Source organism: Pongo abelii, chromosome 7 (genome assembly GCF_028885655.2).
Source record: "Pongo abelii isolate AG06213 chromosome 7, NHGRI_mPonAbe1-v2.0_pri, whole genome shotgun sequence".
NCBI classification, from domain to species: domain Eukaryota; kingdom Metazoa; phylum Chordata; class Mammalia; order Primates; family Hominidae; genus Pongo; species Pongo abelii.
This window is the reverse complement of record NC_071992.2, coordinates 10,030,714-10,046,237: the sequence shown is the minus strand read 5'-3', so window position 1 is coordinate 10,046,237 and position 15,524 is coordinate 10,030,714. Positions and strand designations below refer to the sequence as shown.

Below are 15,524 nucleotides of genomic sequence, written 5' to 3'. Positions count from 1 at the left end.
AAACGACCAAGTTTAAGAAAAAATATTCAACATCACTAATCCTCATGGAAACGCAAATCAAAACCACAACGAGATATCATCTCACACTTGTGAGAACGGGTATTAAAAAGACAAAGCACAACAAATGCTGGCAAGCATGTGAAGAAAAGAAAATTATTGTATATTGTTGGTGGGAATGTAAATTAGTACAGCCATTATGAAAAAAAGTTCAGAGATTTCTCAAAAAACTAAGAACAGATCTACCATATGATCCAGCAATCCCACTCCTGGGTATACATCCAAAAAAAAGGATATCAGTGTTATCAACAGGATACCTGTACCCCCATATTTACTGTAACACTATTTACAATAGCCAAGATATGGAATCAATCTAAGTGTCAATCAATGGATGAATGGATAAACAAAATGGGAATATACGCACAATAGAATAGTATTCAGAAATAAAGAAGAATGAAATCCTGTCATTTTCAGCTAAATGGATGGAATTAAAGGTCATAATGTTAGTTGAACTAGGCCATGAACAGAAAGAAAACTATTGCATGTTCTCACTTATATGAGCGGTTTATCCTCCTGGAAATCAAAGCAGGGCCATGTTTCAGGTCAGTAGGGTCAGGGATAGAGACCGCAGTTATGGACTTGTGTGCCCTGGAGCTATATAAAATTGATACCATGGAGATAAAGAGTAGAATGATAGTTACCAGAGGCTGGGAATAGGAGGGGTTTGAAAAGAGGTTGATTAATGGGTATAAAAATATATAATAGAAGGAATAATATCTAGTGTTCAATATCACAGAAAGTGATTACAATTATTGCATATTTCTTTTTTTTATTTCAATAGTTTTTAGGGAACAGGTGGTATTTGGTTACATGGATAAGTTCTTTAGTGGTGATCTCTGAAATTTTGGCGTACCCATCACCAAAGCAGTTTACCCAATGTATAGTCTTTTATCTCTCACCCCTTCCCCCTTCCCCCTGAGCCCCCAAAGTCCACTGTGTCATTCTTGTGCCTTTGCATCATCACAGCTTAGCTCCCACTTATAAGTGAGAACATGCGATGTTTGGCTTTCCATTCCTGAGTTACTTCATTTAGAATAATGGTCTCCAACTCCATCCAGGTTGCTGTGAATGCCATTATTTCATTCCTTTTTAAGGCTAAGTAGTATTCTATGGTATATATACATATAAAATACATTGTCTTTATCCACTAATTGATTGATGAGCATTTGGGCTGGTCCTATAGTTTTGCAACTGTGAATTTTGCTGCTGTAAACATTTGTGCAAAAGTGTCTTTTTCATATAATGACTTCCTTTCCTCTGGGTAGATACCTAGTAGTGGGATTGCTGGATCAAATCGTAGATCTACTTTTAGTTCTTTAACGAATCTCCATACTGCTTTCCATAGTGGTGGTACCAGCTTACATTCCCACCATCAGTGTAAAAGCGGTCTCTTTCACCACGTCCATGCCAACATCAATTTTTGCTTTTTTTACTTTGTTTTTCTGTTGTTGGTTTTTTTTTTTTTTTATTTTTGAGATAGAATCTCACTCTGTTGCCCAGGCTGGGTGTATAGTGGTGCAATATCAGCTCACTGCAACGTCTGCCTCCCAGGTTCAAGCAATTCTCCTGCCTCAGCCTCCTGAGTAGCTGGGATTACAGGCAACCGCCACCATGCCCGGCTAATTTTTGTATTTTCAGTAGAGATGGGGTTTCACCATATTGGTCAGGCTGGTCTCAAACTCCTGACCTCGTGATCCACCCACCTCAGCCTCCCAAAGTGCTGGGATTATAGGCGTGAGCCAACTCGCCCTGCCCTATTTTTGTTTATTTTACACGTGGTATTGCATTGTGGTTTTGATTGGCATTTATCTGATAATTAGTGATGTTGAGCATTTTTTCATATGTTTGTTGGCCATTTTTATATCTTCTTTTGAGAATTGTCTATTCATGTCCTTGGCACACTTTTTGATGGGATTATATCTTGTTGATTAGAGTTCCCTGCAGATACTGGACATTAGTCCTTTGTCAGATGCAGTTTGTGAAAATTTTCTCCCACTCTTGTGGGTGATCTGTTTACTCTGCTGATTATTTCCTTTGCTGTGCAGGAGGCTTTTAGTTTAATTAAGTCCCATCTATTTATCTTTGTTTTTGTTGCATTTGCTTTTGGGTTCTCCATCATGAACTGTTTGCCTAAGCCAATGTGTAGAAGCGTTTTCCAATGTTATCTTCTAGAATTTTTATGGTTTCACACCTTAAATTTAAGTCTTTGATCCATATTGTCTCGATTTTTGTATAAGGTGAGAGATGAGGATCCAGTTTTATTCTTTTACATGTGGTTTGCCAATTATCCCAGCATTATTTTTTGTATAGGGTTTACTTTCCCTAATATGTTTTTGTTTACTTTGTCAAAGATCAGTTGGCTGTTAAGTATTTGGCTTTATTTCTAGGATCTCTACTCTGTCCTATTGGTCATGTGCCTATTTTTATACCAGCACCATGTTGTTTTGGTGACTATAAACTTGTAATATACTTTGAAGTTGGGTAATGTGATGCCTCTAGGTTGGTTCTTTTTGCTTAGTTTTGCTTTGGCTTTGCAGATTCTTTTTTAGTTCCAAATGAATTTTGGCATTGTTTTTTCTAGTTCTATAAAGAATGATGATGGTATATTGATAGGAATTGCATTGAATTTGTAGACTGCTTTTGGCAATATGGTCATTTTCACAATATTGTGTCTAACCATCCATGAGCATGGAATGTATTTCCATTTGTTTGTGTCATCTCTGATTTCTTTCAGCAGTGTTTTGTAGTTTTGCTTGTAGGGATCTTTCACCTCCTTGGTTAGGTATATTCCTAAGTATTTTATTTTTACAGCTATTATAAATGGGTTTGATTTGATTCTCAGCCTGGTTGCTGTTGATGTATAGCACTGCTACTGATTTGTATACATAGATTTTGTATCCTGATAAATGAATTTATTGTATATTTCTAAATAGCAATAAGATTGAAATATTCCCAACACAAAGAACTCAATCAATGTTTGAGGTGATTAATATCCTAAAGACCCTGATTTGATCATTACACATTGCATGCATGTACCGAAATCTCACATGGATCCCATAAATGTGTACAATTATTCTCTATCAAAAACAATTTTTTAAGAAACATGCAGGAATACACTGTACCTCTTCCTTGCTGTCTCTGGATATTGTCACATGAGGACTTGACATGCGGATTGTGGCAGCCTCTGTGACCAAGAGCAGAAGGCCATAGCAGCATAGAAACCTCAAATGAAAACCCTAACATCTCAAGCTACTAATTTAGCCAACCTCGGCATCAGCTATCTCCGGTCTTAGTACATGATGTGATAAGCCCCCACTGTTCAAGTTGGGTGGCCATCAATTGCTACAGAATAGAAGTTAATGAGGCTTCCTCCTCCTGGTTCTCCTACTAGACCCTGACATGCCCATTCAGTCATAGGCAGAAAGGGAAGCAGAGGGTAAGGAGACCTGGCTGGCTCTGCCAGAGGAAGATCTTACCTGTCCTGCTTTCCCTAAAAAAGCCTGGTGACTATACAAGGGACTGAGAGGTGGCTCCCATGATCATAGTCTAGGCAAAATAACCCATCCACTAATAAGTGAACATGGCAGAAATACAGTCAGCATTTCCTCAGTCTTGCCAATAAAGTCAACTCCTCTGCTCACCAGGGAGGAGATGTATGAAAGGGGCAGAGAGACTTGGAAGCTTTCATCCTAACTCACTTTTCTTTGTTTTTGTTTTGTTTTGAGACCGAGTCTCGCTCTATCACCCAGGCTAGAGTGCAGTGGTGCAATCTTGGCTCAATGCAACCTCTGTCCCCTGGGTTCAACTGATTCTCATGCCTCAGCCTCCAGAGTAGCTGTGACTACAGGTACCCACGACCACGCCTGGCTAATTTTTTACTTTTAGTAGAGACACAGTTTCACCATGTTGGCCAAGCTGGTTTCAAATTCCTGGCCCCAAGTGATCTGCCCACCTCGGCCTCCCAAAGGGCTGAGATTACAGGCATGAGCAACCCCACTTGGCCACCTAACTCACTCTTGAGAGGCCAGAAGTGATGCTGGAACTTTCTTCCTCTGTCGGTTAAAAAGGGAAAATTAGGAAGAACACAAGGCATGAGAGATGCAGCGATGGATATATCTATATGGAGCTTCTGTCTACAACCAGTAGAAAATGCATTTCTAGGCACCAGGTTTAATAGTGAAAACCTGGAGTCTTGTCTATTAACATTTTCTTTCCCTACAAACCAGAGAGGGTATACATTTTGCTCCAGCATACCTGGATATAGGAAATGCCACATTCCTATTTCTATAACTTCAGTTAAATCTGCTATGAGTCCCTGGATGCCTGGCAGATGGAAAATTCAATCTTGTCATTACCAGCATTCCTTTCCCTTCTCCATGGGCTTACGTAAGAATACTGGGCTTACACACTGTTGGAAAGCCAGGTAGGAATTACATCCGCCGAACTCTCCATTCTTCCAGCTGCTCATGATCCATCAACTTTCTTTGAGCCATCTGCTATAACAAGACCCTCCTCACAGCAACATTCCACTGACCCACAGGCTCATCCTCAAGGACCCTCACTATAACAGGTCTCCACTATGCATAAGAACTCACAAAAACCTTCTCTTAATCTTGGCTTCCTCTGATATCCAGCCAATCCCCCACTTCTCACCTTAAACACAAATGGCAGCTCCTCCCCATCTTTCCAAACCTTGGTGATTGTCCAGCCAAATTCTCTTCAGACACCAAAGCTTCAACTTCTCTCTTCAGGGAGACGATGCAAGGGCATCTGTGATCTTTGGAAGCCCAATTCCAGCCTCTCTTTGGGGTGGTCTGAGAGTGGGAACTAGACTCTCTTTTCCAAGTGCCATGTTTATCTTGTTCATCATTATATTATCTCCCATGCCTAGCACATAGTAGGCACTGCAGACTGACACATAGTAGGTGCTATTAGTGTCTGTATAATGGAACTCTTGAGGTCGGAGCTATTAACAGAATCCTGCCAAACAAAAGGATGGAAAAAAGACCACCAAAAAAAAAAAAAAAGAAAGAAAGAAAGAAAGCAATCATGGCTATGAGCTCTAAACACAGAAGGCACCAGCCCAAGTTTGGGCAATTTTAATACAACAACCATTTGGCCTCCAAACAAACTGGCACTGGAAACCTCCCTCTGCCTCTTAAAGAGAACCAGTTTCTCTTTCTCTAAGTGGGCAGCATTTCTCCCCAATGGCAGTACCCAGCCCACTGCCACCAGCAAAGGACGGCATCCAGGAGCCAAGAGTTTGATAGTTTAAATAATATATTTTATACGGAAAAACAAAATAACATCCACATAAATCTGGAACTACCACCACTTTCCAGAGGCTGAATCCCATTTGTGGAGTCTCTTGCATGTCAAGTACCTTGCAGTCAGCTCAACTATATACTTTTGGAATTTGTTGCAGAGAAGAGTGAAGGCTATCTGCAAAATAAAGGAACCAGGGCTCAGAATTCCCAGAGCAATCCATGTCAGAGGAGCTGAGTAGAAAAGGGAAGGGTGAAGTCAAAGGAGAGAAGTCATTGAGTTGGTCAACACCAAGCAAGGATCATGGGACCCTCTCCATAGCCCCACATCTCAAATGAAGTCAACAAAACCCATCAGTGCTTGGTGTAAGTGTTGTATGCTCCCAGAAATGAAAGCAAGGGCCAAATTTCAGGTCAGTAGTGTTGGGGGTAGAGGCAGCAGTCATGGACTTGTGGGCCCTGGAGGATGGGATGATTCTGAGACATTGAATCCCCACACTGATCTCAGTAGAAATCTCAGGTAGGGCTTCAACATTCGTGGACCAAGGACTCTGTGAGCCTGAGAGCAACAGCCTTGGTGCATGTTCCAGCTCCAGCAATCCCAACTGGGGCTTTGAACAAGTTACTTATTTTTTTAACTAATGTTATTTTAATTGACAAATCATAATTGTACACATTTATGTGATGTTTTGATATGTGTATACAATGTGCAATGATTACATCAAACTAATTAACATGTCCATCCCCTAATTTACTGCAAATTTCTATGATGAAACATTTGAAATGTACCCTTTTAGTTATTTTGAAAGATACGTTATTATTGACTACAGTCACGCTGCTGTGCTATAGAATTCAAAGCATATAATCCAGCAACCCAACTTCTGGGTATAGACCAAAAAAAAAATCAAAGTCAATATGTCGAAGGGATCTCTACATTCCTATGTTCACTGCAGCACTATTCACAATACCCAAGATATAGAATCAACCTAAGTGTCCGTCAGTGGATGAAAGGATAAAGAAAATGTACTATATACACACAACGGAATACTATTAACCCTTATAAAAGAAAGAAATCCTGTCATTTTCAACAGTATAGGTGAACTTGAAAGACATTGGGTTAAGTGAAATAAGCAAGGCACAGAAAGACAAATACTGCATGATTTTACTTATATGTGGAATCTAAAGAAGTTGAACTCACAGAAATAGAGAGTAGGACAGTGGTTATCAGGGGCTGGGGAGGAGGAAAGGTAGGGGATAGGAGACAGTGGTCAAAGGGTACAAAGTTTCCAATAGGAAGAATAAGTTTTCAACAAGCTAAACTCCTCTGAAAGCTCAGTTCCTCATCTGTAGAGCAGGGACACATCAACCATCTACGGATGTTGCTATGAGAGAAAGAGATGATGTTCAGCACAATACCTAACGCAGTCAGGTCTCCTTAAGCTTGAACCTGCATCGCCATGACCTCTACATCTCAGGACAGAAAGGCTCACAGCCAGTGTCTCAGTTCCCAATGAAAAGTGGATCCCAGACCAGGCTGAACAGCAGGATCCCTAGGGGATACCCAGCCCTACTGAGTCAGAATCACCAGAGGTAGATCCTGGGTATGTAGGTATGTGTGCGTGTGTGTATGTATGTATGCATAAGAGATAGGGTCTTGCTCTGCAGTCCAGGCTGGAGTGCAGTGTCACAATCATAGTTCACTGCAGCCTCAAATTACTCCTGGCCTGAAGCCATCCTCCCACCTCAGCCTTCAGAGTAGCTGAGACTACAGGTGAATGCCACCAAGCCCAGATACTTTTATTTTCTTTATTCTTTTTGAAGAGAGTCTCACTCTGTTTCCCAGGCTGGAGTGCAATGGTGCAATCTTGGTTCACTGCAAACTCTGTCTCCAGGTTCAAGTGATTCTCGTGCCTCAGCCTCCTGAGTAGCTAGGATTACAGGCATGCACCACCACACCAGGCTAATTTTGCTTTTTTCACTGTTGTTTATTGTTTGATTTCACAAATAGGACTTTTTATTTGCCACTATTATAAGTCTGAACTTTAAACAGATTCTTGGACTGGTGGTTCATATCCATCAACTCATTCAACTTTAGCATGTGTCTCATCCCTAGTGGGTTTTCCAGAACTACTACTTTCACCACGAAGCTCCATATCTTTCAAACCCAGGGTTCTCCAGCATTTTTACTTTCTAATGAAGACATCATGGAGAGGATAAATTGGCAAGCCTTTTCCACATCTTTCCCAATGTTGTCTGGAATGGATTTATTGACCACTTCTTTCAAGTCATTTGTCTGCACCTCTCAGGTCATGATTTCCATCATTTTCTTCTGGATTTGGCAGATTGTTGGTGCTGAGCATAAGAGGTCTTCCGTATCTGATTGTTGCATTTTTTAGTAAAACCAACACAAAACAAGATGAAAGAAGTAACCATTGTAGTCTTGACATGAACATGAGCTTCAATCATTGTTGAACATTTTTCAGCCATGGAACATATTTTGTCACAGGTAAGACCCATGCCATAGAAGTTAGTCAGGCAGTTTTTGCCTTGGACATCTTCAGTAATCAGCTTGAATTTTTTAAATGCAACTTCAGCATTCTGCAAATCAGCAAGACTCACTTCAAACACAAGACCCTTGGGACCATCAGATGCAATTTGGGTTCCTTGGGTCCTGGTGACCAAGTCTTTCCAATATTTCTTATATTGAACATAGGAGGTGCTTTCACATCATACTTATCTTTCTTAGAAAATGGATCAACTTTCTTCTTAACTCCCTTTTTGCCACCTTTCATAAGGCACTTGTTCTTAACAAACACCATGGTGCTGCTCAGAGCACCAAAAGGCTAAATTTTATATTTTTGGTAGAGATGGGGTTTCACCATGTTGGCCAGGCTGGTCTTGAACTCCTGATATTAGGTGATCTGCCCGCCTCAGCCTCCCAAAGTGCTGGGATTACAGGTGTGAGCCACTGCACCCAGCTGCTATTTATTTATTTATTTTTTTGTAGACACAGGGTCTTGCCATGTGACCAAGGCTGGCCTGAAACTCCTGGCCTCAAGGAATCCTCCCACTGCAGCCTCCCAAAGCACCAGAATTTCAGGTGTGAGCCACCATGCCCAGCCTGGAATCTATTTTTAAAGCCAATAAAGTGTTGAATAAAATTGCAACTTGGGCTGTTTTTTCTTTCCATTTTTTACATTTCAATGGTTTTTAATATATTCAGAGATATACACAAACATTACCAGTCAATTTTAGAACATTTCATGACCTCAAAAAGAAACCTCATACCCTTTAGCTAACACCCCCTATCCTCCCATGCCCCTACCAGCCCTAAGCAACCACTAATCGACTTCCTATTTCTATAGATTTCCATCTGAATGAAATCATGTAGAATGTGATCTTTCATCTGTTTTGAAGGCTCATCTGTGCTGTAGCATATGTACTTTGCTCTTTTTGTGATCAAATAATATTCCACCATGTGGGTAGACAACATTCGGTGTACCTCTTCATCTGGTGATGGGCATTTGGATTAATTCCCTCTTTGGGTTATTAGGAGTGATGCTACTGTAATTATTCATGTACAAATTTTTGTGTCGACCTGTGCTTTCATTTTTCAACATGAAAATATGACACATCTCCAAGGAAGACATAAAAGTGGCCAATAAGCACATGAAAAGATGCACAGTGAAATTCATCACCAAGGAAACAGAAATCAAAACCACAATGAGATACAACTTCATACCCATAAGGGTGGCTAGAATCGAAGATACAGAAAATTGGCCTGGTGCAGTGGCTCATGCCTGTAATCCCAGCACTTTGGGAGATCGAGGCAGGCAGATCACCTGAGGCCAGAAGTTTGAGACCAGCCTGGCCAACATGGTGAAACCCTGTCTCTACTAAAAAAATACAAAAATTAGCCAGGCATGGTGGTGGGTGCCTATGATCCCAGCTACTCGGGAGGGTGAGGCAGGAGAGTAACTTGAATCTGGGAGACAGAAGTTGCAGTGCGCCAAGATTCTGCCACTGCACTCCAGCCTGGGTGACAGAGCAAGGCTTCATCTCAAAAAAAAAAAAAACCAGAAAATAACAAGTGTTGGTGAGTATGCAGAGAAACTAGAACATTCATACACCACTGGTAGAAACTGAAATGGTGTAGCCACTGTGAGAAACAGTTTGACAATTTCCCAGACAATTCTACATAGAGTTACCAAATGACCAGCAATTGTGCTCCTAGGTATACGCCCAACTTGGGCTCTTTTAATCTATGGAAAATGAACTATGGGTACTTGGCAAGAACAAAGAGGGAGAGAGGCAGAAATGCTGCCATGAGGGCACATTGATTGGTCTTTAGTACACATGGCTCCTACAGCAAATGGTCTCTAAATGACTTCTTCAGTTGCTCATAAAAAAAATCACCCTCTGCTCCAGTTGTGGTGGATGAAGTGTGGATTGGACCTGGTGAGCCACGGTAAGACTGACTGCTAAACTTTATGAATGATGAGTGGATTTGCTCATATAATCTTGACTGTACTAATTTTTTTAATTTTATCCACTATCTTCGAAAACCTAACTCTTGATTAAGAACTGACTTTCCTGTACTTGTTGTTGACTCTAAGTAAATTTCGAATTCCACATAGTCCAAACATGATGTGCTGACAAATCTCTCAAAATAAAAATGCTAAGAATACAGGCATAGTTATACAGCAAATTTTGTAGAATTAACACAAATTGCACCTGTAGGTATGAAGCACAAAACATTTTCATGGGTAAAGAAAAAAGTGTTCTTCATTCTGGTAGAGGCTGCAGGATGAAGCTGCTCAAGCTGCTTGCCCAGTCAGACCTTGGGCTCTTACCTAATTTGTGTTAGGGTCTACTCTGATGGAGTCTATATCTCAGTCATCTTTTTTTTTTGACATGGAATCTCGCTCTGTCTCCCAGGCTGGAATGCACCGGTGTGATCTCAGCTCACTGCAACATCTGCCTCCTGGGTTCAAGCGATTCTCCTGCCTCAGCTTCCCAAGGAGCTAGGACTACATGTGCAAGCCACCATGCCTGGCTAATTTTTGTATTTTTAGTAGAGATGTTTCATCATGTTGGCCAGGCTGTCCTCAAACTCCTGACCTCAAGTGAACTGCCTGCCTTTGCCTCCCAAAGTGCTGGGATTACAGGCATGAGCCACCATGCCCGACCTCAATCATCTTTTCATCCTCCACACCTGGCAAGTTCTAGACACACTGTGGTTCCATACAAGTTTGTTGAATAAACAGGAGACAGAAAGTGGAAACTCTGGAAGTAGAGAAGGTTCCAGAAATTGTGCATATTTCCCAGAGACTGTGGCCCAATTCCTCAGTTTTGCCAGAGTTTTCTCTATCTCAACTCAAACCTTATGTGTGGGCCCAGGCACAGTGGCTCACACCTGTAATCCCAACACTTTAGGAGGCTGAGGTGTGCAGATCACTTGAGGCCAGGAGTTTGAGACCAGCCTGGCCAACATGGTGAAACCCCATCTCTACTAAAAATACAAAAATTAGCCAGGCATGGTGTTATGCACCTGTAGTCCCAGCTACTCAGGGGGCTGAGGCAAAAGCATTGCTTGAACCCCGGAGGCAGAGATTGCAGTGAGTCAAAATTATGCCACTGTACTCTAGCCTGGGCAATAAAAAAGGACTGTCTAAAAAGAAAAAAAAAAACCCTTATGTGTGGGCCTTGTTACAGAATTAATGTTTATATGGACAATATGTACATGGGTGTATGTTAAGAGCATGAATCATCCACAAGATTTTAGCAAAGTCCATTTAGAAAGCTCAATGCTTTGGGCTTCCACTTGCTTTGCTGCCTCTGTCCTCAGAAGGAGGCTTCATCCTTCCATGTAACCAGCAAATCCTTTATGCAGAGATGTACACAACACACTCCTATCCTTGGCTATGACACCTTGAAAGGCTCTTCTTGGTGGCCCCTAGTGCTCATTTCAGAGTAGTTCAAATTAAGATGGTCAGCTTTCATGCCAATAACTCTATAAGTCACTCCTATTATGACAAATTTTTCTAAATGCTTTATTGAATTATTACTTGAAGAAATGTGCACACAGAAGAGGTCAACACAGTACTTTTCTTACAAACTGAACATACTGGCCAGGCACAGTGGCTCATGTCTGTCATCTCAGCACTTTGGGAGGCCGAGGTGAGCAGATTGCTTGAGCCCAGGAGCCAGAGACCAGCCTGCGCAACATACTGAGACCCCCCTGTCTACAAAAAACAAATAAATAAAAAATTAGGCAGCAGTGGTGGCACATGCCTGTAGTCCCAGCTACTTGGGAGGGCTGAGGTGGAAGGACTGCTTGAGCCCAGGAGGCAGAGGCTGCAGTGAGCCATGATGGTGCCACTGTGCTCCAGCCTGGGTGACAGAGCAAGATCCTGACTCAAAAAAAAAAAAAACTGAACATCTCCATATTACCGGCACCCATTTCAAGAAACAGAACATTACAGCCCCTTCCAGGATATTCCTTGGGTATCTTCCATCTCTACTGACCCCTGATTACAAACAGCCTCTACCTATTTCACCTGACATTGTACTTTATGAAAGCAGCAGTTCTGAGATGGGGGCTATTTTGCCCCCTGGGGACATTAGGCAATATCTGGAGACACTGGGGGTTGTCTCTACTTGGGGGGAGTTGTGTTACTACATCCAGTGAGTCCAGGGATCCAGGGATGCTGCTCAACATCCTAAAATGCACAGGGAACCCCCACACATACAACAGAGAAATTGCTGAGCCAAATATCAGCAGTGTCACAGCTGAAACCCTGTCATACACAGAATCACACAGTATCTGCTGTTTCATGCTGAGGATCTCTTTCATTCTGATCATTGCGTAGGAAACAGAAATGTCATTTGGAGGCAGGTAGAGTCCAAAACAAAGAAAATCCAGAGTTTTTTTTTTTTCAGTCAGCCTGGTGCCTTTAGAGCTAGGATTTAGATTCCATTCTTTCTGTCTCATTTTCAAGTGATTTTTCTTCAAATGGCATCTGCTGGGCTCAAGACCTGGAGATCCCCACAAAGCTGAGATTCACATGGGAATTCTGTACACACCCAAACAGGTATACACTGCCATTTACATGTAGACATCCACCCACAGATACACACATCCGGAGACCAAGACAGTAAGCAAACTCCACCATAAAAACACAGTCCCCCGAACACGAGAAATGCACCATTCACTCCAGGGAGGTACCTATTTGTTTAATTCAGCCTCTGATAGGCTGTTGCCAAGCCTGGCTCTGAAAGTCTTCCCCTCTAGGAAAGAGAGATGGATTTTTTCTTTACTCAAGAATATAGATCTAAAAAAAACCAAACACTTCTGCATCTCAAAGCAGGCTCTACCTCCTGAGCTACACATATTGATCAGCATTTTATTGTCATTTTTCTTTTATTTGAACTGGAGAAAAATATAATCTAATTATGTTCTTACTGAAAGTTGGGAATCAGTCACAGTAAATCGAATTCTCTGGGTCCTCGTGATTAAGGTGTTTAATTTGGGGGACAACAAAGCAAAAGCATTGGTCATGTTTTAATATAGTTAGTACAGAATATATCTAAGGGATTCAAGTATCACTGTAGCAAGAAACTCATTCTGCAGTAAAAGGCGGATTCTGCCACTAGGATTGAGTTAGGGTGGTTCATGGCTGCACCGTTTCATCAATGTCTCTTTAAGAGTCCATGGAATGTGGAATGGGAAAGACTGAAATAGTCCAAGTCTTGACTAAGCTTCTATAAAGTGGTATTAGGAGCTGCTAAAATAACCTGGTCTTTAGAGACATCCCACACTGTAGTTCTCTAAGCTACAGATTCTCAGATTTTCCTATTTTATAACCCAGTAAAAATATTTTTTTAATTTGAGAACCAACATAAGGTTGCAATTTTTTTTTTCTTTTTGGTAAGAAGGAACTTTTTTAAACTACCAGTTTCACACACACACACACACACACACACACACAGAAATTCCATCATGATTGGTCAGAATAGGTTAGGTTTTGCTGCAATAACAAGCCACTCCTAAATCTTGGTAACTTCAAACATCGGAAGTTGTTTTTGTCACTCATACTACATCTGCAGGGAAGTGTGGGGTGCTCTGTTTTCCATCAAACTTGCCCTAAGACTAAGGCTAATGGGTGTTGAATTACCTCAAGTATCACTAAGCAGGGAACAGAGGAAGAAGAATGCTAGAGAGCCTTGTACTAAGAATTAAATGCTCCAGGCTAGAAGTCTCACACTGCACCTCTGCCCAAAGCCTCTTGGCCAGTACTAGCCACATCCCCTCCCCCACCACACTGCAATGCATGGAGACAGGAGAATTGGATACATTACAAATTTCTACCCCATGGCATTTCATAAAAGAGAAAAAAATGCAAATACAAAAATGTTTTAATAGAATAGAATATATATATTTTTAGAATAAAGAACAATCCTCCAAAATGGGCAGCTGGTGGTCTTTCAACAATGGACACATTTCTGTGACATTTTCTGTTTTTCCATTTTATCCTTGACCTATGAACATTTTATAGATGGTCCAAGGAACACCATTTGGGGACCACTGCTCTAATCAGATGATGAAAACGGCCCCAAGAACAGAGCACAGTCTCCTTAGCGAAGACCCAGCAGGGCCAGGGTGACCACGTTCTCACCATCAATGTGCAGACATCCACCTGCAGCATCCTTACATCCCAACATCAAACAGCGGTGCTTTATAGCTTGATTCTAAAGCCCTCTGATCTTTATCATCACTGTAAAGCTCTCTGGCCCCAAGATCTAACATCGCCACTCTAGCTACATCCTGCAACTATTCACCTCTCCTGCCTCCTCATCCCTCTAAACTTCTCTTCACAACCTCATGTTTCCTTCTTGCTTTACCTTCCTGCTCAGCCTGGACCTAACAGTCACCTTCTTGTAATGTGCTCCTAAACGCATTCTTCTCTGCCTTCAACCACACACACCTGGAAAATCTCCATACCCCATTGATGACTTGCCTCGCAATTGCCCAAGGGCTGCTGAATGATACTGGAAAGAATCACAACATGGATCTCGTAGTTCCACGAAATAATCTCACCATCCAACTCTAGGGTAAACTTCACTTCTGTTCAGCAATATTTTTAAGCATCACAAACAAATTCCAAACCATATTTGCTATAACAATTGACTTTAAACCTCTTCCATATCTCAAAGCCCCCAAACCCATCCCTAGGGGTTTCAGAGCCCAGAGTTGAGTTCTCTCAACTCACTTCCATCTCACCCCTAGATCACTGTATCTTGACCCTCTTCCTCTGCCTTTCCCATCTTATAAGGAGAAGCATCCTTCTCCTTTCCGAAGCTACCTTCTCCAATTGTACCTCATCTGAGACCTCCCTTTATCACCCGTTCCCTTGGAACTCCCATGACTCATTGCCTATACTCATCATTTCACTCATATTTTGTACCACGTATGTGACAGGTGTTGAACATATAATCATGCTTAAGTCTCCACATGCTAACAAGAAAAACCTTGATCATCCCTGCTATGCCCTCAAGTCATTACCCTCCCCGCTCCTTTCCTGTGTTCCCAAACTTTGTTGATCTTCAACAAACCCTCTGATGCAGATGGCTCCGAAGTTTGCATCCCATTAGGTTGGTGCAAAAGTAATTGCAGATTTTGCCATTAAAAGTAATGGCAAAAATAGCAATTATTTCTGTACCAGCCTAGTATCTTTTCTCCTTCTACCAAACTTTGTCCCTGAACCATCTCATCACCTATAACTACCTCCTCCATGCAGTTGATTCCCAGATCTGCATTATTCTACTGAAAGTCCACTCCCCAACTTCCTCAGCTAGAATAACAGAAGCCCAATTAGAATTCATGCTACCAGCTTCCTACCACCACCACCACCACCACCACCACCGTCGCCCTGCCATTGTTAGCAAAACCATCACTTGAGTGGAGCTCAAAGATTTGTAATGATCTCCCACTCCCCAGAAAGAGAACTTTAGACTCAGCCTAGAAGTAAAGATCCTCCCCTCCAACCCACGTCCCCAGTGCATCCCTTTGATGCCCCCTTCAGTGGAGTTAAAATTGAATGAGTGTTTTTCTTTTCACATACTCCTGGTATTTTTCCACAAATACAATTTTCACCTCTTGAGTATTTTCAAGGATTCTCCATGCTACACACAGTGAAATCC

At 41.7% G+C, this 15,524-nt stretch overlaps 1 pseudogene; it reads right to left on the bottom strand.

Annotated features, from left to right (window-relative positions):
- Positions 1-3,044: 3,044 nt before the first annotated feature.
- Positions 3,045-8,336, bottom strand: LOC100461563 (small ribosomal subunit protein eS1-like; annotated as a pseudogene).
- Between the last annotated feature and the right edge of the window lie 7,188 nt (positions 8,337-15,524).